Source organism: Mastigoproctus giganteus, chromosome 4, assembly GCF_048544385.1.
Source record: "Mastigoproctus giganteus isolate SK-2022 chromosome 4, ASM4854438v1, whole genome shotgun sequence".
In the NCBI taxonomy this organism is placed as follows: domain Eukaryota; kingdom Metazoa; phylum Arthropoda; class Arachnida; order Uropygi; family Thelyphonidae; genus Mastigoproctus; species Mastigoproctus giganteus.
This window is the reverse complement of record NC_143578.1, coordinates 95597127-95623588: the sequence shown is the minus strand read 5'-3', so window position 1 is coordinate 95623588 and position 26462 is coordinate 95597127. Positions and strand designations below refer to the sequence as shown.

Here is a 26462-nt window from a genome sequence, read left to right as displayed (position 1 = left end):
GTGGTCATTCCCTGAATGACCTTTCCGCATCCTCCGTATTTGGTGGTGACGGGCTCGAACCCCGGTCTAATCAAGAAGCGTGTGCTACGCACTGCTGCTCCTTCCCACCTGGCTACGGAGGCGCCTTATGCCTCTACTAATGCTAATGCTAATGCTAAGTTATTTGGGCCCCATGTACTCCCAAACAAACTCACAAGGCAGGCATACAGAAACTTTCTGGAAAACAACATGCCTGATTTCTTGGATGACACGCCACTGATCATTCGTCAACACGCACACTTCATGCACGATTGTGCTCCTGCACATTTAAGCCACCTAGCCCGCAATTACCTGAATCGAAGGTTTCCTTATCGGTGGATAGGTAGAGGTGGACCAACTGCCTGGCCTCCATGCTCACTGATTTAAACCCACTAGATTTCTTCTTGTGGGTTTAAATTCTTGTGGGGCCATTTAAAGTCATTAGTGTATTCGACTCTGGTAGCTCATGTGGAAACTCTCCACAATCGAATTGTGGCAGGTTGAGAGACAATAGGGAACATACCAGGAATTTGGCATCGTCTTCACGAGTCCATGAGACATCGAACTATGTTAAATATAAAATATTTTTATTGTCTGCATATGAGGAACTCATTCCTGAAGTTATGCCATGTATTTTTGAGACACCCTGTATATATATATACTATCATTGTATTATATTAAATAAAATTAAATTTTAATGAAATAAATAAATAAATAATTAAGCATTCATTAGAGGCAGCGACATGCAATTCCTCCATATGAAGCTGAAATACATCCAATATGTTAAATTAAATAAAATAAAACATAAGCCAGTAGTATGGCAAAAACTGTAGAGCGAAAATTAACATAAAATAACCCAAATAAACAATCGAACGAATAGAAAGAATAGATATAAATAGTAGCCCATATACCCTTGTATAATTTCGAACTTTTAATCCAATTAAAACTATACAAAATTTAGACTAATGCCAATTATTTATAATTTAGCGGTACCCCCCAGAGGTACCAGTTCCGAAAGACGTGAAATATCACCAAAAGAGGGTTAAAGGAACAACCAGACGATAACAAAATCAAAATAAATTAAAATAAAATAGACTGACCATCATGCCCCCACATCGACAGAGGACCACGAGGCCAATAATGGTCATGGAATCGCTGCATTTCAATCGCTATACAAATCGTCGCCATGGTGAAAAGATCGAAGTACCAATTCACCCTCCCTCCTCCGATCGATCGACCAATGCAGAGGATTTGCACGGCGGTGGTCCTTATGCAGCGAGAAATAAAATATAGAACAGACAGCACTCTAGAGCAGAGCCACACCACTGACATACTGTAAGCTGAATCAGCTTATATAGAAGAAAAAAGGAAAATAGATGGCGGCACAGGCGTTGCTAAATTAGCATATCGACCCATTACTGTTGAATTATATTAAATGTTGACAAAAGTTAAATTATACTTTTGTAGAAAAGATCGAAGTACCAATTCACCCTCCCTCCTCCGATCAATCGACCAATGCAGAGGATTTGCACGGCTTGGTTTTTTTTTGGTTTTTTTTTTTTTTTAGGAGCATTAGCAACTAAGGCCATATTGCTCCGGGAGATGCGGTGGTCATTTCCTGACCTTTCCGCATCTTCCGTATTTGGTGGTGACGGGCTCGAACCCCGGTCTAATCAAGAAGCGTGTGCTACGCACCGCTGCTCCTTCCCACCTGGCTACGGAGGCGCCTATTTGCACGGCGGTGGTCCTTATGCAGCGAGAAATAAAATATAGAACAGACAGCACTCTAGAGCAGAGCCACACCACTGACATACTGTAAGCTGAATCAGCTTATATAGAAGAAAAAAGGAAAATAGATGGCGGCACAGGCGTTGCTAAATTAGCATATCGACCCATTACTGTTGAATTATATTAAATGTTGACAAAAGTTAAATTATACTTTTGTAGAAAAGATCGAAGTACCAATTCACCCTCCCTCCTCCGATCAATCGACCAATGCAGAGGATTTGCACGGCTTGGTTTTTTTTTGGTTTTTTTTTTTTTTTAGGAGCATTAGCAACTAAGGCCATATTGCTCCGGGAGATGCGGTGGTCATTTCCTGACCTTTCCGCATCTTCCGTATTTGGTGGTGACGGGCTCGAACCCCGGTCTAATCAAGAAGCGTGTGCTACGCACCGCTGCTCCTTCCCACCTGGCTACGGAGGCGCCTATTTGCACGGCGGTGGTCCTTATGCAGCGAGAAATAAAATATAGAACAGACAGCACTCTAGAGCAGAGCCACACCACTGACATACTGTAAGCTGAATCAGCTTATATAGAAGAAAAAAGGAAAATAGATGGCGGCACAGGCGTTGCTAAATTAGCATATCGACCCATTACTGTTGAATTATATTAAATGTTGACAAAAGTTAAATTATACTTTTGTCAACATTTAATATAATTCAGCAGTAATGGGTCGATATGCTAATTTAGCAACGCCTGTGCGGCCATCTATTTTCCTTTTTTCTTCTATATAAGCTGATTCAGCTTACAGTATGTCAGTGGTGTGGCTCTGCTCTAGAGTGCTGTCTGTTCTATATTTTATTTCTCGCTGCATAAGGACCACCACCGTGCAAATCCTCTGCATTGGTCGATCGATCGGAGGAGGGAGGGTGAATTGGTACTTCGATCTTTTCTCCATGGCGACGATTTGTATAGCGATTGAAATGCAGCGATTCCATGACCATTATTGGCCTCGTGGTCCTCTGTCGATGTGGGGCATGATGGTCAGTCTATTTTATTTTAATTTATTTTGATTTTGTTATCATCGGTAGTTCCTTTAACCCTCTTTTGGTGATATTTCACGTCTTTCGGAACTGGTACCTCTGGGGGGTACCGCTAAATTATAAATAATTGGCATTAGTCTAAATTTTGTATAGTTTTAATTGGATTAAAAGTTCGAAATTATACAAGGGTATACGGGCTACTATTTATATCTATTCTTTCTATTCGTTCGATTGTTTATTTGGGTTATTTTATGTTAATTTTCGCTCTACAGTTTTTGCCATACTACTGGCTTATGTTTTATTTTATTTTATTTAATTTAAAATATTGGATATATATATATATATATATATATATATATATATATATTTAATAAGTAGAATAGAATAGAATCTTTAATTGCAGCAATGATAGACATACAATTAGTCCCGTCATGGCATGGTGGTGCCAGGGGTTTACAAAACATATTTACAAAAGATACATGAGAAAAACATAAGTTACATCAGATTATTAACAAAGCACAGTTTTACATTTTCAGTTCGACGAGGATACCCTTCCTGTATTTTTCATTATTGACCACTTCTTGGAGGTCCCTGTCGATGGCTTGCAGTGAGGGCAGCATTTGCTTTGGCAGGAATCTGTCAGTTAGTACTAGCCGGTTACAGTTTGCTAGCAGCTGTGCTGAAGACCGGAGAAAGTATAACTTATTTATACTTTATTACTTATTAAATTATGGTTCTACTTGGGAGCATAGGTGTGTAGTGACCCCAACCAACCCGCTAGTTATATATAAATCTAGCTCTGGTATGGATAGCCTTATATATAAAAATATTTGGAAAATTAAATGCACTAGGCATAATCCTTATGGGTTTTTATAATTAACTATATAATATCGGTGTAAATACACCATAGTTAACCCATATATTTGAGCTACGATTGTAGCGTAGAAGGCATCGTTTTAAATGTATCTCATAATGTGGTTGCCTTCACAACAAGATAGCTACTATTGAATTACTTCAAATAAATAACGCTTCTCTAGTAGAGAAGGCTACTGTTATTTATTTTCAGCGGTACCACCACCCAGACGATCGTTTCGAAGCTTTTTGGCTTCGTCATCAGTGAGCGGGTAGGTACCCAGATAATACAACAAGCCATCTCAGTTGCGAAGTTATATCCACCTTATGAGAGATGCCAGAAGGGTGTGGTGGTAATGTATTTGGAAAATTAAATGCACTAGGCATAATCCTTATGGGTTTTTATAATTAACTATATAATATCGGTGTAAATACACCATAGTTAACCCATATATTTGAGCTACGATTGTAGCGTAGAAGGCATCGTTTTAAATGTATCTCATAATGTGGGTACCTACCCGCTCTGGGTACCTACCCACATCTGGGTACCTACCCGCTCACTGATGACGAAGCCAAAAAGCTTCGAAACGATCGTCTGGGTGGTGGTACCGCTGAAAATAAATAACAGTAGCCTTCTCTACTAGAGAAGCGTTATTTATTTGAAGTAATTCAATAGTAGCTATCTTGTTGTGAAGGCAACCACATTATGAGATACATTTAAAACGATGCCTTCTACGCTACAATCGTAGCTCAAATATATGGGTTAACTATGGTGTATTTACACCGATATTATATAGTTAATTATAAAAACCCATAAGGATTATGCCTAGTGCATTTAATTTTCCAAATACATTACCACCACACCCTTCTGGCATCTCTCATAAGGTGGATATAACTTCGCAACTGAGATGGCTTGTTGTATTATCTGGGTACCTACCCGCTCACTGATGACGAAGCCAAAAAGCTTCGAAACGATCGTCTGGGTGGTGGTACCGCTGAAAATAAATAACAGTAGCCTTCTCTACTAGAGAAGCGTTATTTATTTGAAGTAATTCAATAGTAGCTATCTTGTTGTGAAGGCAACCACATTATGAGATACATTTAAAACGATGCCTTCTACGCTACAATCGTAGCTCAAATATATGGGTTAACTATGGTGTATTTACACCGATATTATATAGTTAATTATAAAAACCCATAAGGATTATGCCTAGTGCATTTAATTTTCCAAATACATTACCACCACACCCTTCTGGCATCTCTCATAAGGTGGATATAACTTCGCAACTGAGATGGCTTGTTGTATTATCTGGGTACCTACCCGCTCACTGATGACGAAGCCAAAAAGCTTCGAAACGATCGTCTGGGTGGTGGTACCGCTGAAAATAAATAACAGTAGCCTTCTCTACTAGAGAAGCGTTATTTATTTGAAGTAATTCAATAGTAGCTATCTTGTTGTGAAGGCAACCACATTATGAGATACATTTAAAACGATGCCTTCTACGCTACAATCGTAGCTCAAATATATGGGTTAACTATGGTGTATTTACACCGATATTATATAGTTAATTATAAAAACCCATAAGGATTATGCCTAGTGCATTTAATTTTCCAAATACATTACCACCACACCCTTCTGGCATCTCTCATAAGGTGGATATAACTTCGCAACTGAGATGGCTTGTTGTATTATCTGGGTACCTACCCGCTCACTGATGACGAAGCCAAAAAGCTTCGAAACGATCGTCTGGGTGGTGGTACCGCTGAAAATAAATAACAGTAGCCTTCTCTACTAGAGAAGCGTTATTTATTTGAAGTAATTCAATAGTAGCTATCTTGTTGTGAAGGCAACCACATTATGAGATACATTTAAAACGATGCCTTCTACGCTACAATCGTAGCTCAAATATATGGGTTAACTATGGTGTATTTACACCGATATTATATAGTTAATTATAAAAACCCATAAGGATTATGCCTAGTGCATTTAATTTTCCAAATACATTACCACCACACCCTTCTGGCATCTCTCATAAGGTGGATATAACTTCGCAACTGAGATGGCTTGTTGTATTATCTGGGTACCTACCCGCTCACTGATGACGAAGCCAAAAAGCTTCGAAACGATCGTCTGGGTGGTGGTACCGCTGAAAATAAATAACAGTAGCCTTCTCTACTAGAGAAGCGTTATTTATTTGAAGTAATTCAATAGTAGCTATCTTGTTGTGAAGGCAACCACATTATGAGATACATTTAAAACGATGCCTTCTACGCTACAATCGTAGCTCAAATATATGGGTTAACTATGGTGTATTTACACCGATATTATATATAAAAATATATAACTTAGATACATTTAAAAACAACAAATTAATGTTAATTTAAAGAAAATTATCAAAAGTTAGTGAAAATTAACATTCTCCCTCATGGTCATACTCTGTTACTTCCTCAAGGGCTTTGAGCAGACATATAGCCATACTAGAGGAATGTATTATACATACCCGTTTCTGTAATCTCTCTACCAGTTTTGCTATGTTAACTTTAGGTAATTACTCGGTGAATAATTTGGAAAAATTAGGGTAAATTTTTATATATATACTTAATTTTAAATAAACAGGGTGGTATACATATATAACAGCAAACTGTGATAGGAGATTCAAAGCTTCATTCAGAGATTCAGTGACTGTAAATACACGGGTCATCAACACCATGCAAGTATATTGCATTCCACTAAAATGAATTTATTTACAAACATGGAATATAACGAGAAACCACAGGGTTAATATTCACAATGAAAGAGGCTGTATATATTTGTAAATAGTTATCCCCAAGGGCACATCAGGGCTGTCATGCCTTAGAAAAGCGTTGCCAATCCACCCCCTATGGATAACATGTTTAATTTTAAGATCTATCATTTTTTTTTTTTTTTTTTAATGTAAACCCCAAACACAGGAGATATTAGAACCTATAGTACTTAGTACCATGCTTGGGTTGGAGGTTCAGAAGACGAAAGAAGATATTTGTTGACATTGAACTTGAACTTCTGTAGACTGTAATTTTCAGGAAATACATATGAAGGAAGGTTGTTCCAGAAAATGGCAGTTGAATGAATAAACGAGGAAGATGAAAAGTTGGTTCTGTGAGTTTGAAGTTGGACAGTAAATGGATGTTTGCTGGTGGCGGCACGTGTTCAGACTGTTTTGAAAGAGAGAGCGAGAATTATAAAAGCCAATTCAGAAGAACAGTGCCCATGGAAGTATCTGTAGAAGAGGCATGCAGCAGAAACAGTACGTCTATGAGACAGCGAGTGGAGAAACTCTGTTAGAGATGAATCATTAATTAACTTAACTGCCCTCTTCTGAATGGAATCAAGAAGCCTGAGAGAGGTTTTGGGGGCACCACCCCAGATGTGGGAACAATATTCCATGAATATTGATCCCACATGAATATTGTTCCTGCGATTTATACAGAGTGAGCAGCTGTTTGGAAGAAAAGTAACGTTGCGAGCGAAAGAGAAAACCAAGTATTTTAGATGCAGAGGAAGCAATATTTGTAATGTGCTTGTGCTGAGAGAGAGATTAGACGTTAGGGTAATCCCCAAAAGAGATATATCATTTTGCCTAGAAATCGGAGTGTCACTAAAGAGAAGCATAGGAGCACAAGAATCCTTTTTGCGAGACATAAGACAAAACTGAGTTTTAGAAGGGTTGAAATCAACTAAGTTGTCTTTGCCCCATTGGAGAATTACCTGAAGATCGGCAAATAAGGAATTGGTAGCAGATTTTCGAGAAAGTTGATGCTGATTGAGCAGGGTAAGGTTTCTCAAAATGGAAAGTAGAATGCAATGTGCTATCATCGGCAAAACTATGGATAGGATTTCTAGTCAATGGAAGAAGATCATTAAGAGATCTTCTTAATTATACAAGTGGAAAAGAGTGGAGTAAAGAACTGAACCTTGTGGAACACCGGCATTAGTGGAGAAGTTAGAAGACAGAGAGCCATCTACCATCACCCTCAGTGAGCGATCAGAGAGAAAACTGGATAACCAATTACTAAAAACAGTTTGCAAACCATAAGATGGAAGCTTGTTTAGAAGACCTTTATGCCAAGCACGATCGAAAGCCTTTGAGATGTCAAGAGCAACTACTTGTGTTTCACCAAACCTTTCGAATCAATTAGTCCATAAATGGGTAACATAAGCCAGAATATCACCAGTGGATCGACACTGACGGAATCCATACTGGCGAACGTTGATCAGACGGAAGGTTTCTAGGTAGTTTAAGTTTGTGATTAATTGATTTCTCCATTACTTTAGAAAGAGTAGAAGTAATTGCAATGGGACGATAACTGGATGGGAAGGATTTGTCACCCTTTTTGGGAACTGGCTGGATATGAGCAAATTTCCAAGCAGAAGGAAAAACATCTTTGGAATAAGAAAGTGAAAAAAGGCGGCAAAAAATAGGAGTAAGTTGAGGAGCACAGGTTTTGAGAAAAAGTGGAGAAATACCATTGGGACCTGGAGCTTTCTTAGCATCAAGATTCGTCAAAATCCTTCTGACATCCTTTTGATGGCAGACCACAGGAGGCTGTTATTTTTGTTATTTTGGTTTTTAGGAGCATTAGCAACTAAGGCAATATTGCTCCGGGAATATGCGGTGGTGATTCCCTGACCTTTCCGCATCCTCCGTATTTGGTGGTGACGGGCTCGAACCCCGGTCTAATCAAGAAGCGTGTGCTACGCACTGCTGCTCCTTCCCACTTGGCTACGGAGGCACCCTGATGGAAGACCACAGGAGGCATTGAATGGAGCATGTTGGGAATGGTGGGAGGTGTTTTACCAAGATCATTAATACATGAGTTGAAAGAAAAATGGAATGCTAGCAGGTCAGCTTTATCCTTGGCTGAAGTGACAACAGAACCATCTGGTTTGGACAGAGGTGGGAGCAGAGATGGACAAAAGTTACAGCCAATAGCTTTGGCAAGAGACCAGAATGCTCGGCTACCATTAGGGCAAGAAGCAAGTTTTCTACTCTTTGTCTGTTCAAACTCTAGTTTGGACTGATTAATAACTGCTTTACAATCGTTGCGAGCTTTGGTGTAGTCAGAAAATGAAACTGAAGAATTAGAAACAACCAATTACAATATGCAACATTCTTCTCTTGAACAGCCTTAGCACATTTATTGGAAAACCAAGGTTTAGATAAAGGACTAGATTTTAAAGTGGAGTGTGGGATAAAGGATTCCATTCCTGCAAGAATAATTTCACTGACACGATCTGAGCAAACTTTGACATCAGAAGTTTTGAAAAAGTAATCCGCCAAGGAAAAGAAGAAAAGAAATCTTGCAGGTCATCCCATTTTGCATTCTTGTAAGGCCAAACAACACGAGGTTGGGAAAAGCCATGAGATAAAGGCTCCATTGGAAAAGAGACAATCACCAAGTTGTGATCTGAAGTGCCTAAAGGACCTCTCACTTCAACCGTGTACTTAGAAGGGTTGTTTGTGAGAAAAAGATCAAGCGTGTTGGCTGTATGATTAGGATTGTCCGGTATTCTTGTAGGTAAATGAACAATCTGTGCAAGGTCATTAGTAATTGCAAAAGCTTCAGCATCTCGATCAGTGTAATTAGAAAACGGAAGCCAGCTGGAGTTGTGAACATTAAAATCACCTCACTGTTAGGAAAGTTGGACTGGAGAAAGTCAAGTTGCAAAGAGAGGAAGTCAAAGAGCTCCAAGTGATTAGTGGAGTTAGGAGAACGGTAGAGACAGCAGATGAATTTTACACAATGAGGTAGAGAGATTTTAAGCCAGAGAAGATCAAAAAGAGGAGATTCCAAATTGCCAAGTCTCTGACAGGGAATATCAGAACGGACATATGCAAAGTACCACCTTTGAGGCGAAAGGAATACATACAGCGAATAATTTGGGCATCTGAGATGAGCAATAGTTGAATCAACCGATAACTGAGATTCTGTCAGAAAAAGTACACGGGTTTGACAGACTGCAAGTTGAAATGGACATCGTTGAGATTAGAATTGAGACCACATATATTTGTGAAATGAATTAGGAAGTACTTGGGAGGTTTAGACCTTTTTGCAGATAAGCTTGCTCTATTAGTTTGACAATTCATGGTGTATTCAATAGTAAGAAAAAGTGGGTGGGACATACTGTATGAAGTAATGAAATTTTTGGATATGGCGTACACATGGTAAGAATATACCTAGATCCCCTTGACGTAACGTGGCCTCGGAAATGCTCCCCGCATACACACTACTCGGACTCCCTCCAGTCACAATCTGGCAGAGTAGAGGTACCAAGATTATACACTAGCTGATCCGGAAGCCTCCTAGAGAGTTACGAATAGGTTAGTTCCAGTGTACTAACTAGCGGCCTTCCGGCGAACACTGTTTTAGAGCTGTACTCTCGAAATGTAAGGAATATTGGATCTCGCCACGATGTTCATCATAACCTCAAAAGTCATCAATCATACTGCATGAAAAGAGATAGGGAAGGGTTGACCGGAACTTAGCTCTTGAGACTAAACATGGGTTCCACCACTTCAAGCCTCCAATAAGCAAAGTGGTGGTATTGCACCGGTTGATGAGAGTCATCTACCACCTAGTACTGCCTGGTAACATAGAGGGGCGGCATTCCTTCATGTGGTGTGGGCGCCACACCTCGGCCCCTGCTTACGTTGGGTCACACCTGGATTGTCACCCACCATGTACTTGTACATAGAGGTTAAACCCAGGATTACTAACAGTCCCACCATCGTGAAGGTGCAAGCAGAGGATTTGGCTGTCACAGACCATCCAGACTTCGCCAAAATTGGGTCCACTTGACTTGAGTGTCACCCGAATATCAGTTCCATCAGCATTTTAGACTCCCAGGTAGCAAGTACAGCTTGTCTGGCATATCTGAAGGAATGTCTGTGACAACCTCAAGGACTTTTTTAAGATCTATCATTTTAGTTTAATTTAATACTACTAAGTCAATTTATTTCTATTATTTTTCATTTTTGGATTAAATTGATATCATATTCTATCTGCTTTCCACAATAATTAAAGCAAAAATATACAATTCCCCAAACTTTAAATTACAATTAACATCCAGCCCACTCTCAGGAATGCAAAGAATTAGATTTGCCTACAGTAAGATAAACTGTTACATCACGCATAAAACCTAGTACGTCTGCGCAACAAATATTAAACCTAATGAAGGCGGGGAAAATTGACGCTATTTAATATTTAAATCAAATTGTCAATAGACATAATTACAATCATCATCATCAGCCATTTTCAATCCACTGCAGGATGAAGGCCTCTCCAGCAACTTTCCAGTTCCTTCTGTTTTGAGCACTGGCCATCCATTTACTACCCAAAAACTCATGAATTTCATCTATCCATCTCCGCCTTTGTCTTCCAGGTTTTCTTCTAGCTCCTCTTGGGTACCATTCTGTTATTTTCTTAGTCCATCTGTCATCATGTCTTCGAGCTATGTGTCCTGCCCAAGACCATTTTAGTTCTTTAGTTTTGATAAGAATGTCCTTTACTTGAGTTTTCTGCCTAATCCATGTGTGTCTCTTCTTATCTAACAGCCTGATTCCCAATATAATTCCCAACATAATTACAATATATATATATATATATTGTAGTATGCTGTATGTGAGAAAAAAAAAAAAAACACACTCTTCATTTGCTCATAACCCCAGGGGCTCACATTTGGTGAGTATGGGCTTGGCACACCTGGGGTCTTAAGCTGGATATCATTTTCTTCCCTTTCTTGGTGATTCCCTTCTACTTCTGATTCTCTGTCTCAGGTAACTTGGGAATTTTTTATTTTTTTTTTTTTTGTCTGGTGCAGCAAAATCCTCAGGCTTCCTTGCACCATATGGCTAATAATAATAACATTTTCTTCATTTATGTACAATGTTATTACAAGTATGGTGGAATTGTGATGAAAAGGGTTAGTGCTGCTTGGTAGTACCTCACACTGGATAAGGTGAAGAACACAATTAGTTAAAGGACATCAGGGCTATCTTTCACGTTTGTTTGTTTGTTATTTGGTTTTTAGGAGCATTAGCAACTAAGGCCATATTGCTCCGGGATATGCGGTGGTCATTCCCTGACCTTTCCGCATCCTCCATATTTGGTGGTGACGGGCTCGAACCCCGGTCTAATCAAGAAGCGTGTGCTATGCACTGCTGCTCCTTCCCACCTGGCTACGGAGGTGCCTTATCTTTCACGTGATGACAGTGCTATATTACGTAGAGTTATACACATCCACGAATGGTTCGTGTCACACTTCTAAAATATTTTGGCACATACATCTCACAGCCATCCTTTCCTCTTATCCCTTTAAATCCCCAATATCTTGATGAGCAGATATACCATTTTTTGGGATTGTCACAATTTTAGGCTTGGTTTCCCCCCCCCCCCCACCAGAAGTTTTTAAAGGAGTTTTGGTCTACTTTTTAATGTAAAGTTATTATACTTTATATGTAAAGCCATTTTTTACTTCCTAAACATGCACACAGTACTACTGAAAAAAACACTTATTCCTCATAATTTAACTTCCCTCATAATTTAACTTCCCTCATAATTTAACTTAAAAAGTATAAAAACAGATGTTAAAAAAATATTTGATTATTGACATTTTATAGTTATAAATACTGTATGCTACATTAACAGAATGCAAAGATAAATCACATAGTATAACAATGATAATGTTGCACCAGAGATCACATACAAAGGAGAAATTGAATAGAATTTCTGGTGAGCATGCATTGAGATGGTGGGATCCAGTTGGATGATTCTAACCTGTTTTCGAAGACTCCAGTGTCATGGTCTCTTGTTGGGTAATTCTCTTGGAGCATCTTGACCACCGGTTGGAAGCTACGGATCTCTAAAAGGATGTTCTTCTTTTGTTTGAGCAAGGAATTAAGGTTTGGGGAGGGGTGGCCGCAAGGATTAGTCAGGTTGGTACAGAATAGGAGGCTAACTTAGTTAGTGATTTTGGGGAGGAAAGTAACAATTCTGATGCTATATCAACAAATGCAATTTCTCCTCCACTCCTGGTATTCCTGGCCTGTTCATATATGCATGAGAACTGTTGTACTTAGTAGACCTGTGAGTGGAAAGAGATCCTATTTGATCAAATCTGCCTGAGGTTCTCTATTGACATATATATACATAGAGGAATATCAAAAAAGGGAAAATTGCTTTCGGTGATGTAACTTTCCATGCTGTCACTGAGAGCCACTTCCTCAATCTATTAACCTCCCACATTCTAGCAATAACCAAAAGTTCTATTGAAAACAATAGAACTTTTGGAGGTTTTCTTACATCCAAACTGGCTTAGATAATCAATGCAACGGAGATATACAAGCAGGTAACTGTCTCACCCTGGATTAACCTATTTAAACATGGTATTACAGGAGGGTCAGAGTGCCTGCTATCAGAGTGATTATCCCCAACCACATTAGCATTAGCATTTAGCATTAGCAAGGGCACATGATGCAAGAAAGCAAGCTTATATAGCATCAGCCAAAAAAAAACCACAAAAAAAAACACACACACACACTCTCCCTTCTCATTTCATCCATTCGCTCGCTTCAAATGTTTGTCTAGTTCTGCCTTGAATCTGTTTAAGCTATCAAAATCTACAATGACAGATGGAAGTTTGTTCCAGCAATCAACTACCCGCTGGCTAATGGCAAACTTCTGCACATCTATCCTACAACTGTCTTTCCTCAATTTGAATTTATGCCTTCTCAGGTGATTATTCTGAGCAAGAGGAAGAATCCCATGAACACTGAGCATGCTCAAACCATTCAAGGCTTTATACACCTCAATCAGATCACCTCGCAGGTGCCTAGTCTTCATCCCAAGTCAGCTTCCCACTCTGTCCATCTATCTTGAGTTTGACAGCTTCAAACTGGTGGCCATTATGCTCCAAGAGAATCATTTCACAAAAGACAAGAGTGCTGGATTCAACCACATGTTAGTATCTTTCAGCAGCTACCTTCCATCTGGATATATAGTCATCAATAAATCAGTAAATTCTAGTCAGCTGTTACTTATTGTTATACTCTGTGAATTCTGTTTACATTCTGTTAATGTAGCATACATTTTTCTGCCAGATCAGTACCCTCTAAAAGACCCTCCCTTGGCAAAATATATTGGTAAATAAGTATTTTTACCAAATTACACAGTGAAGTACAAGGTTGGATCAACACGTTTGGAAAATTTATTTTGTACATTGAGATTGTGGCATTATAGTGAATTGGGACTTATCACAACATTTTCAATGGCTCATAAAGATATAGTAACATGCATGTTAACTTGCAGCCAGACTGAATTAATGCACGCTGAGTAATAGACTTTTTATGTGTTTGTTGCATTTTAAAATGAGTGATCTTACTGAGCTGCAATTTTTCATCAAATTTGGTTTTAAATTAGGAAAAAGTGAAACTCATGAAATGTTAAAAGTAGCTTTTAGAGATGATGCCATGTGTCATTCAAAAGAGACTTTTCGGTGGTTTGCAGAATTTAAAAAGACCCACTTGACCATTAAAGATGATCTTTGTTGTGACTACTCATCAACTCAAAAAAACTAATGATTCAATCGTTCATTCTCTAATCAGGACTGAGCAATGTTTAACTGCCTGCTAAGTTTATAACAAAATTGGCATTTCTTATTTGTATAGGATATCTATCAATTTTAACACAACACTTGGAGATGTGATGCATTTCAGCCAAATTTGTGCTTCACATTATCACTGGTGGTCATAAAAAGCAGTGATTCCTGCAAGTGAGATAAGGAGTTAAAAGTTAAGAAGATTAAAAAATGGGAATGAAGAGAAGATTCTGAAAATTTGTTTTTTTTTTCATATGAATGAAGATTCCAGTGAAGGGGACACACATTTCACCATAATAACGTAAAAACCCACAGAATTCCAGCTATCAGTATTATCAAAAATGCAATAAGATCGAGTTTACTATCCATTTATAATAGATGGAATTAACAGAAAAGCCCAATAAACTGGAAACTGGAAATTGCTTTTGTTGTTTTATGGTAGTGATCTCCAGAAATGTGCTTTAATAAAATGTGAGCTCGCTTGAGGTGATAATAGTATGTTTCTGCCTTAATCCTGTGAAGTTCTTTACAGAAATTTTCATTTTGACCATTATCACAGTGCTGACTAAGAGATTAACTGACAGCGGTACTAGTAAATCTACCAAAAAAAAGGAAAGCGATTGATTTGGATTAGAAAATTAAAATAATAAGGATGTACGAAAATGGTCAAACATTAACAAGTATCACGTGGAATTTAGATTTGTTAGTGTCAACAGTGAACACAATAATAAAGGACAAATACAGAATACAGAGAAGCAGTACCAATGAAGTCAACTATAATAACCAAGGCTACGAAATATGTATAATTTTTTACAGTACAAAATGTGTTTTTTCTTCTTTATGTTTTCTTTTCTTATGTGCCACTCCAGCTACTTCACCACTGTCCCCAGATAAAGTTTTTAATTGAACTAATTAAAAACATATAACTATTTTTCTTCATTCTTCTGAGGATATTATGCGGCTTTTGTAATTTCAGCATATCAGAGATATAGTAGCAATATTTTATTAGTCATTCCCGAGGTACGTAAGAAGTCCTGGAACATATCTCTTAAGTATGTCGGGGACTTACTGTACTTCCTATTTTAAAACTTTTATTTTATTTATGTATATTTTATATTATTTTATTTTATTTTAACTATAATTAAATTAAATTTTAATCATTTTGTTGGTTGTTACAAGAAATATAATGTCATTAATCAAAGACATAACTACTGTCAAAGATAAAGGGAAAGGCTTTTTCTTTCATAAGGGTGATCACAATCATCGGTTTTCAAATTCTATGTAGTAGGACCAACCGATGATGATGCAGCAGCAAATTCGCAATGGGAAGCATTTGGGGCAGTAATCATAAAAATTAATAGGCTTTTCATAGCAACTAACAAATACTGCTCAAGGATTAGGCCTAAATGGATGTCAGATGAACTCATGAGACTTGTGGCAGAAAAAAAAATGCATGGGATGCATATAAATTATCAGGTGATACAGAGGCGCCTATAGTAGATATAAATTTATATATATTTATATCTACTATGTTAATTTATATCTACTTTATTAGTAGTATATATCTAATATACTACTAATTTATATCTACTTTGGCTAATTTAGCTAATATGTAGCTAATTTATATCTACTTTATTAGTAGTCTGTAATCAAGTCACAGAGTGACTTGATTACAAGCTAAGGCAGATTATGAGAAGTCTCCAGCAAAGAATAGCAGTAAAAACTTCTACACTTATATTAACATTAGAAGGAAGGGGATTGAATCACATTGTACCATGATGTCAGTGGATTAACTGTTGATGACCCTGCTCAGGTTGCTGGCAAATTGAATAGGTATTTTGCATCTACATTCACACATTAGAAACTCTTTAGGGAAGGGGATGCCAGAATTTTATCAAACTTTAATGGGGAACTAAATGATATTGTGATAACTGAAAGGAAAGTGGAAGAGAAATTGTTGAAGTTAAAAAAAAAAAAAAAAAAGGTGCTGTGGTGGATGGAATCTATCCAAATTATTTTAAGAGAGACAGCAAAGGAAGTAAGCAAACCCTTAACCATAATTATGAGATCACCATTGTGAATGTCTCTCCAATTCACAATGGGGGATCAAAAGGTGTATGAGTAATTACAAACCTGTTAGATTGACATTTATTCCCAGGAAAATAATGGAGTCACTGATTAAAGAAGTAATGCAGGATCATCTAGACTCTAGACAGGAGTGCATTTATACTGCAGTCAGAGCATGAATTTGTTAAGGGGCAGTCTTGTCTGACCAATCTGATTGGATATTATGATTCAGTGATGACCAGGAACTGAATGCAAAAAATAATATCTATATCATATACTTGGATTTCAGGAAGGCTTTTGATACTGTTGCACATAAAAAACTGCTGTACAAACTTGAGCAATGTGGCAGTAATGGTAAATTACTGCTATGAATAAAGAGATGGTTACCTGGGAGAAGTTAGAGAATGGTTATCAGTGGGCATTGCTCTTCATGTACTAATGTTATTAGTGGAGTCCTCCAATTTTCAGTGCTGGGCTCGTTGTTTTCAATACGTATTAATGATGTAGCCAAATGGTCAGGAGTGGGACTGCAATAGAACATGCTCTTTGAGTAGATGGAGTTCAAGCCCCTGACTACTAAATATGATCAATCTGCCAACCCACACTAGATCAGTATGGCAGATTATGGTCCATTTAATCACCATAATTCTTGAGGAGGCCTCTATCCTGCAGTGGACTGAAATGGCTACAGATTTATTTTTATTTATATATCACTCTTAATAACTAAATTCACAAATGATACAAAGGTTGACAGTGTGGTTAATGACAGTAATCAGGGTGAGCTGCTGCAACAAAAAATGTGAAAATTAGATCAATGGGCTGAAAAATGGCAGCCAATTGACAAATACAAGGTACTTCATATGGGCAAAAGTAATTTCAGATTAACATACTGTGTAGTTTAATCTGAAACTTTTTCCACACTCAGAGAAGTGGAAAATGAAAAAGACCTTGGGATAAGTGTGCAGTCAGATCTAAAATTCTCTCAGCAGTGCAGACAGGCTGCCAGGTAAGCCTGTTTATTTGTTTGTTTAACTCCCACAGGCCCACCTAAAACTGCCATGTTAGCATCAGTAAATATTCTTGCACCATTTTTATTTGCACGTATCCTAAGCCTGATAGTCTCTCCTGTTAACAAGCACAGAACATGCTGAGAAAAGTTCTACCCCATGAGCCTTGCACAATCACTCCAGGGCTTGATTAATTGACAAGGCTCTCATCCTATACTCCCACATATCGTGTCTAGGCTGAATTGGAGACACTTTCAAATTTAATAGTAAGTTGAGAATTTTCTTAAGATTGTTCTATGTTTGCTAAGTAATTCCTCAGATCTCTTACTCAATATCATTAGTGGCAGTGTGCACAACAATATCACTTTTGTACCCTTAAAAGTAATAACTGCTCTAAATCATCATCTACTTTTTCCTTCTGGCAGATATAACCTGGCGCTATTCAATCTATCCATTTTGCAGAATATATTTCCCATTTCTCTGACAATAGAACCACTGACAGTAACTACCTCCTGTGGGACCAGTGCATTCTGTCTTGGGGTTTGCTACTGTGTTGCCTGATACAGAAACCATGCTGAGAAAAGTTCTACCTCCACGAGCCTTGCATAATCTCTTCAGGGCCGAATTGCTTGACAAGACTCTCATCATGTACTCCCTCATATTGAGTCTAGATGGAACTACAGACACTTTCAAATTTAATCCTAACATGCAAATTTTTCTCAAAATTGCCTTGTACTTCTTAAGTATATCCTCAGATCTCTTAATATTATTAGTGCCAACATGTACAAATTATCACCTTTTGCCCTTAAATGATAATATGCTCTCTACATTGTTATCAACTTTTGCTCCCTGGAAGATATACCCTAATCCTATTCCACCTATCCTTTTTATGTAATATATTTCTTGTTTCCCTTCCAATAGAGTCTCTGACCTGTAGGACTAGTACATTCTGTCTTGGGAATTTCTATTGTGCTGCCTAATGCACAAGTGTAAATTCTGGCTCAGTTCTCCCCCCCCCCCCATCTCCAAGCCATAATACTCTTGCTACTTTGAGCCCTTTGCTTTGCCATTCTAGTCTGAGATATGATTTCCGTTTAAATTAAATTTCATTTGAGAAAACTACACTGAACTAATGGATATCTAAATGGAATAATAACACTACTCTATTCACAGGTTATGCAGCAGTAATATGTATTAGGCTAGCAAGTTTATGTTATATTTATATTGTTTTTTTTTTTTTTTTTTTTTGATTTGGTAGTTGTTGGCGCATCGGCTTCTGTGGCCATATTGCACCTCCAAAGGTTTTTGCAGTACAGTGATCCAAGCCCGAGGCGGGAATCGAACCCGCGACCTTTGGGTTGCCGGGCAGGTACTTTACCCACTCGGCTAGCCCGGTCGGCTATTTATATTGTGTGTGTGTGCATGTGTTATGTTATCAAGTTTACACTAGACATATTTCTGTATCATTATGTTTGTAAAGTTATAAATTAGTCAGAATAGAAAAAAAATTATCTTAGCTAAAAACAACAAAAAAAAAAAATGTTAATCTGTTGATTAGAACTTTCAAGCTGCTTATTTATCATAATAAAAACATTACAAAAATACTACAGGTTACTATTACGAGTTGCAATATTCACACCAAATCATCAATACAAAAGCTCTACAAATATTCAATTAAGTTACAAAATCTCTAGCTAAATTTAAAAAGAAAAAAATGAACATGACTAGGATTATTAAAAATATTTATTGAACACAATTTAATATGTTAATTAATTTTAAAAAATGACAATATTTTTGATATCATATATACTTAGATTTAAAGAAAAGCTTTTTGTATGGCTGCACATAGAAGACTATGATATAAATTGGAGCAGTGTGGGATTGAGAGCAAGTTATTGCTATGGATAAAGGGATGGTTGAGTGGGAGAAGACAGTGAGTTTCTATCAGCTTGCACTACTTCTTGGACAAATGTTATTATTTTTGTTGTTTTCTGTTTTTATTGAAGAAGGTATATCAGGCTTAATGTCTAAGTTTGGAGGTAATACAAAAGTTGTCAGAGTAATAAGGATATGCTACTGCAAGAAGATCTAGAAAAATTAGACAGATGGGCTGACAAGTGCCAACTCAAGTTTAACATCAACAAATGCCGTGTTAATCTGAGATTAACATACTGTGTATTACCAAACTCAGGATAGTGTAGAATGAAAAAGACGTGGGGTAATTGTGCTAATACCCCAAGTCAAATACAAAGTTCTCTGAGCAGTGCAGAGAGGCTGCCAGGACAGTCCACTGGGAGTTGTCATTGTTTACAAGAATTCTGCCAGCAGGGATAAGGAGATCATTATCTTTCTGTAAAGCAATGGTTAGACTACTTCTTGAGTACTGTAAACACTTTTGGAAGCTTCTTGAGTACTGTATACACTTTTAGAAGCCTCATTTTAGAAAGTATGTGGATCTGTTGGAATGAGCTGAGAAGAGCACCGAGATTTGTGAGAGCAAATCTCGGTTCTCTTACCAGGAAAGGCTTCACTTCCACAAATTGCATTGTCTGGAGACTACATACCTGGCAGAAATTTTGATTTAGGTGTTTAAGGCTTAGAATAGATTGAGTAAGCTCAGTGCTGATGGCATTCTTCCTCTTGCTCAGATTACACACATTAGGGGCCATGAATTCAAATAGAGGAAGGATAGTTACAGAAATAGATGTGTGAATTTTTTGTTCAGCCAGCAGGTGATTGATTGCTGTTTCATCTGTTGTTGTGGTACAAGTGGATAGTTTTAGTAAATTCAAGTAAGAACTAGATAAACTATTGAAGAAGATGGACAGATGATGTGGGAAGGTTTGGTTTTTTTTTTTCCCTTCTGGCTGATACTGTATAAGCTTGGTTTCTTTTCATTGTTTGTCACTGCTAATTCTAATACAGTACTAAATACTCTGATAGATTAAGGAACACAACTTGTGATACAATTTTTGCTTCTACTCTTTCTTTGCTACTTTCAATATAATACAAGCAAAGGTTCTATTTTGTGTTTAATTATTATATCAAATGGTTTCTTCATTATTAATATTAATATTATCTGCAAAAGCTGCCCCTATGAGGAAAGATTTCAGATATGTGGGCTACAGAGTTTGGCAACTAGGCACCTTAGAGGAGGTCTGTAAGGCTCTGAGGGGGATAGTAAAATGAATGAAGGTGAATTTTCAGTATTTTGAATGATTCCAAGACTAACAGCCAAAATTTCATATTAAAGGAAATAGGTATAGACAGGATTGTAGGAAGGTTTCTTTTAGTCAGTAACGTGTTAATTACTAGAATAAGTTAGTTGAGTCTAGCAGCTTTCGTAATTTTTTTATTACAGATAAATTATGGTGATTTCACTACTATTTTTATAGTGTATTATCTGTAACTTATTATGCCTAGTAGCATTTAGTTTATCAGTATTACTACTATATACACCAACTGGCATCTCTCATATTGTGGAATTATACTTCACAATGGGGTACCTACCCACCCACTGATGATAGGCCAACTAGCCTTTAAACGGTGCCATCTGGGTGGTCAGGGCCGGCCTTAGGCCCCACACTCTTGTGTCTCCGCAAGTGGCAGAAAAATTAAAATTAGGCAAAAAAAAAGGAAAAAAGAATAGATGAAAAAAAGAGGTAAATGAAAAGAAAAAGCAGAAGGAAAAAGTTTATTTTTATTTTTTTTTTATTTTAAAGTTTAGTTAAAGAATTGATTTTAAAACATATTTAATCTCATGGGGTTCCTGTGAAACCCAAAACAATGACTTTATTTATGTGCTTTATTTAGATATGTTTAGAAAATATGATTAGCATTTTATCAAAGAGTAAAAAGGATGCAGAGAACTTTTTATTATTACCTCTTTTTTTTTTTTTTTTTTTTTTTTTCCCAATTCATAATAAGCGAAAAGCAAAGTCTGTATAATTTATGAAGGTCTGGAAATTTTGGCCATTATCTAGAGCTAGATATTTCAAGGGATATGTAAAAACTGGCCCATATGTAAGGTGGAGTATACATGTATGAAAATTAATTACTTTCGTCCTTCACCCTCTGTATGGCTGAACAACCCCACTCGCCCCGCCAAACGTAGTACACATCACTGTAAAGTTGTTTAGTAATATTGATGAGTTTTTATTTGAGTAATTGTGCTTCTTATGTAGGTAAGTAAAATTTACCGTATTTTATTCTTCATTTTATTTATTGAGTTGAAGCTGAAACATAGCACAAACCCAGTGGCAATATGCCAATGCAGCTGCATTGAGATCGAGCTTGAAAGGGGCCCGTGAAATTTGGAAGACAGATTCATTTCTCAAGACAATTAACGAATTTCATTAATAAACGATAATTTTTTTAAAATTAAATGTAACACTTTCTTATCAACCCAGTGACTAGCTGCCCGAGTATTGTTTAGACCAGTGTTTCTCAACCTTTGTGCTGCAGCACATTAGTGTGTTTCTAGTATGCTTAAAGTGTGCTGTGGAAAATTCAAATTAGAAAAAAATTAAGAAATCCAAGTCTTACAATAAAAATGAATTCAAGCAAAAAATTCATTTTTTTGCACTGCGCCGATCCGAGAGCCTTCCAGCGATCAATGTAACGTTATGTTTTGATTCCTAGTACTGATTTTGTTCACCTATCTTACACAAATAATAAATGTATTATTAAATATACCCAACAGAAATAACTCTTGTTTGTAAATATATGAGTATAGTTGTGATTGTAATGTGTAGTGTGCTGCAAAATCTTAGCCTCTAAAAGTGTGCCACAGCAACGAGAAGGTTGAGAAACATTGGTTTCTCAACCTTCTCTTATAGAAATATTAGTAAATAAAAGATAGTCATGAAATATTCAGCAAAATCAGTGCCAAATATTAAATATACATTTTTCGTGTGTGTGTGTGTGTACTCTGATTTTTATCAGAGGCTAATATGTTTTATTTTACAATATCTACAAATTTGTCACATAACAGTCTAGCTATGGCCAGTGTTTTCGTTTTAGAACCTTTCGGCTAGATTTGGCTTTTTTTTATTTTTCTTTTTTTTTTTTTTTTTATCTGAAACAAAAAAACTACAAGGACTAGGAATGAGTTATTACTGTACTGCCAAGAGACACATCTGAATTGTGGATCCTTTGATCCTTGCGTATGGCATTTTGAAACTGGCCAGTGCATTGAGAGTGACCTTTCCTGTAATTAGCATTTATCCCGTGGTGTTCAAAGTCACTCCAAAGTTTCGTTAAAGTTTTGTTAAATTTATGGTTTTGAGGTTCATTTGCAATTTTCACAACAACATTCTACCTTTGTCTATTGCTTTGTTGCTATACAGCCAACAGGCTCTGGAATAATACATTTTATAATGCTTTTATATGTGCCTATTCTATTTTTGTTTGTGGCGGGAAAATTTGTTTCAAAGTTACTTGAAGGAGTGACTTGGGAAACGAAAGTGGGAAACGAAACAAAAAAAAATCAGCCAATCACAAAGATTTTCATTTGCTTTATTGGCAGAGAAAGAAAGTTCTGCAGCTCTTATTAAGCATCATGTACCATTCTGCAATTCCACATTTTCAAATGCAGTGATTCTACATGTTTCTCAGAACACGAAAAAATTTACACATCACCACCATTTTTTTCTAACTTGTGATAGAAAGGCTGAAGATGTAAGTAGATTTATTATTCAAATTTTCATTTACAAATTATGGATTCGTAATTTGTGAATGTGGAACATTCACAAATTATGAAATAAAAAAAATTGTTATTTTATTACTCTGTAATAAAATAACAATTTTTTTTTAGTAATTTTTTTTATTTAAAAAAATGTTGAAGGATCATTTACAGATCAGAAAAAGATATCATATGAATTTCATAAAGTTATTTTTCTTGTCCGCACATTTTTTTCTCCTTTTGCACTCAGTGAACAATAAATGCACACCTCTGAATAGAAAAGTATGCATTGATTTGCTTTGTGTGCAAAGCAATGCCAACTTTGTAGTGATTCTGTAATAACTGATTTTATTATTCCAAGTAAGTGAATTTATTATTCCACTTTTCATAAGTTTGCATGATAGACCATTCACAAATTATGAATGGTCCATGACATCGGTGATCATCAAATGTTGTATAATTTGTAATAATAATATATGTTACCCATCGCAATAGATTTATTTTATTTTATTACTATTCTTTGCATTTTGTTACAATTTGACAGAATGATTTGTAATTTCATTATTCTGATGTCAGCAATTTTTTTTTTTTTTTAGAAAATTTGTTGCTAGATCATTTACAGATTAGAGAAAGATATTATAATATGAATTTGCACTAATTACTCAGAACTTTTCAACTTCCTTTCTTTGAAACTTTAGTGAGCAATGGCTCAAAGATGCTATATATAAGAACTGACCCTGCAAATTAGATGGTGATTATTTAAAATGTATTTGTAAATACTGACAGCCAAAAGGACGAGTTAAGAAAACGCACTGCAGATTTAGAAATTGCACTTTCAGATGCCAAAATCATTGAGGGCAACAAATTGTTCAAGTCTATGAAGGTGGCAGATATTGATGGCCATATGCTAGTAGAGGAAATGGAAGTACTGAAACCAATTCTTCCAGAAATGCACTTCAAAAATCCTTTAAATCTTTTAAAATCTCCTGCAACTAATGAAAGAGCCACTGGATTTCCGAATTTATTCATATCGCTAAGAATATTTTTAATGATTCCAGTGACTGCAGCATCAGGGGAAAGAAGCTTTTCCCGATTAAAGTTAATTAAAACATATCTGAGGTCGATGACACTTCAAGAGATACTCAACAGCCTTGAAATTTTATCCATTGAAAGAGAAGAAGCAAGGAATTTAAATTTTGGGAAAGTTTTGAAAGATTTTGCTGATAAAAGGGCAATCAAAATATCCTTCTTGATTAGTTTTGTTTATATTACATTATATTACAATGTATTAACAATTTGGTCAATTGTTAATATGTTGTAATATAAAAATAATTATTAATAGTTTTAGTTTTTCATTTTTTCAAAATATTGAGGGGTTATATTGAATTTTTCAAGGGGCCCCACCAGTATGCTCCAATCAGGCCCCACATTTGCTAAGGCTGCCACTGTGGGTGGTGATATCCCCCTGAGAATAAGTAACAATAGTCTTCTTTATTGGTGAAACATTACTTATTTGAAGTAGTGCGATACATGGTAACTCATTGTGAAGGAATAGTCACAATATGAGATACAATTAAATCAATGCCATTCATACTACTTTGATATATTTTTTTTATTACAGATAAATTATGGTGATTTCACTGCTATTTTTATAATATATATATTAAATGTAATATAAAATCAAAGTTTTAGTTGATGGATAAAAATAAAAATAAATAAGCAAGGTATGACAGATGTATCAAAATGCACAAAGCAGCAGTAAAGAATGCAAAAGTATATATAAGTATGTAAGAATAGATAAGTTTGATAAAATTTGCATATATGGAGGTGAAAAAATACACAAAGTGCCAAGGACTAGAAAGGTAAGGATAGTAGAAAAAAAAGAAGTATAGTAGGTAAAAGAATGTTAATACCCTAAAAGTTATGATGAAATATAAATTATGGGCTGAATTGCAAAGCCAATTAGAGGTGAGGGAGCTGCAAAGTAAAATGATTAATAACAAATGATTAAACAAAATAATGTAAAATAAAAGTGGTAGAGCTGTCATCAGATATGGGTGGGCAAATTTAGTTATAAGTCAAAAACAGGGATAGCATAAATGCAAAATCTGATGTCAGCTGAAGTAAATATTAATACATGGTCAGATATTTCATCAGGGGACTACGTCTGACCATGTATCAGGAACTGCATTTCTATTCTTGTCCATAACAGAGGAAGAGAGGTGAAAAAAGCCAAAAAAGCAATAAGAATAAAATTAGCACATTCTCTTGCAGTATGGACAAGGTAGTCCCGAATACAGTATCAATGATATGAAAAGTATTAAGGTAAAAATAAGGACAAAGCAAAAATAAAATATAATTAAATGTTTTCTGAGTGGGAAAAAGTTTTTTGAATTATATATAGATTTTTAAGTAAATTTAGAAAAATATATTGGTGTTGGAATTTTATGGAAATTAGAGGTATTAAAATGATTTAGAAGAGCATATGGTATAGGGTGAGGTATTAAATTGTGGATGGGGAAGGGATAAAGGAGTGGTTAAATGAACATTTAACTACTCCCTTATGGACAAGAATAGAAACACAGCTCCTGATACATGGTCAGGTGTAGTCCCCTGATGAAATACCTGACCATGTATCAATATTTACTTCAGCTGACGTCAGATTTTGCATTTTTGCTATCCCTGTTTTTGACTTATAACTAAATTTGCCCACCCATATCTGACGCCCACATCTCTACCACCTTTTATTTTACTTTATTTTGTTTAATCATTTGATATTAATCATTTTACTTTACAGCTCCCTCACTTCTAATTGGCTTTGCAATTCAGCCCATAATTTTCTTAATTCATCATAACTTTTAGGATATTAACATTCTTTCTCTTTTTACAAACCTACTATACTTCTTTTTTCCTAATATCCTTACCCTTCTAGTCCTTGGCACTTTGTGTATTTTGTCACCTCCGTCTATACACATTTTATCAGACTTATCTATTCTTACATACTTATAGCTTTATAAAAAACATTCACTTTGAGCCCTTAAAGATTTAAAAATAAAGTTTTAAATTACTTCAGTCAACCTAAACTGAAAAATAAAAAAAAGATGAAATCAAATGCTAATTCATAGGGCTCGACAAATCCAGTCGCTGTTGCCACTAGAGACTTGAGGTCTTGAACTTTTTGAGGATTGGCAGGACTTTGAACAAAGATACAGCATGATGGACACTAAACTATCAACAGCATTTGAGGTGTATATTATTTATTTTTATTTATTTAGTTTTTTTTTTTTTTTTTGATTGTGCAACAAAGGCCTGCAACTTCCTCACACCATATAGCTAGTACTGATACTCCTCTTGATCAACTTTTCTTCAGATTTTCTCTATTATTCTTCTACTACAAACTCACTCATATTTTAATTTCTGTGATATTCTGTTAC

General features: G+C 36.2%; 1 protein-coding gene across 4 annotated transcripts in view; it reads left to right on the top strand.

The window, feature by feature from the left end:
• The window catches only part of LOC150086925 (receptor-type tyrosine-protein phosphatase S-like), a 1004071-nt gene that overhangs the window by 873856 nt on the left and 103753 nt on the right, over positions 1-26462 (top strand). The gene's annotated exons all lie outside the window — the stretch shown is intronic.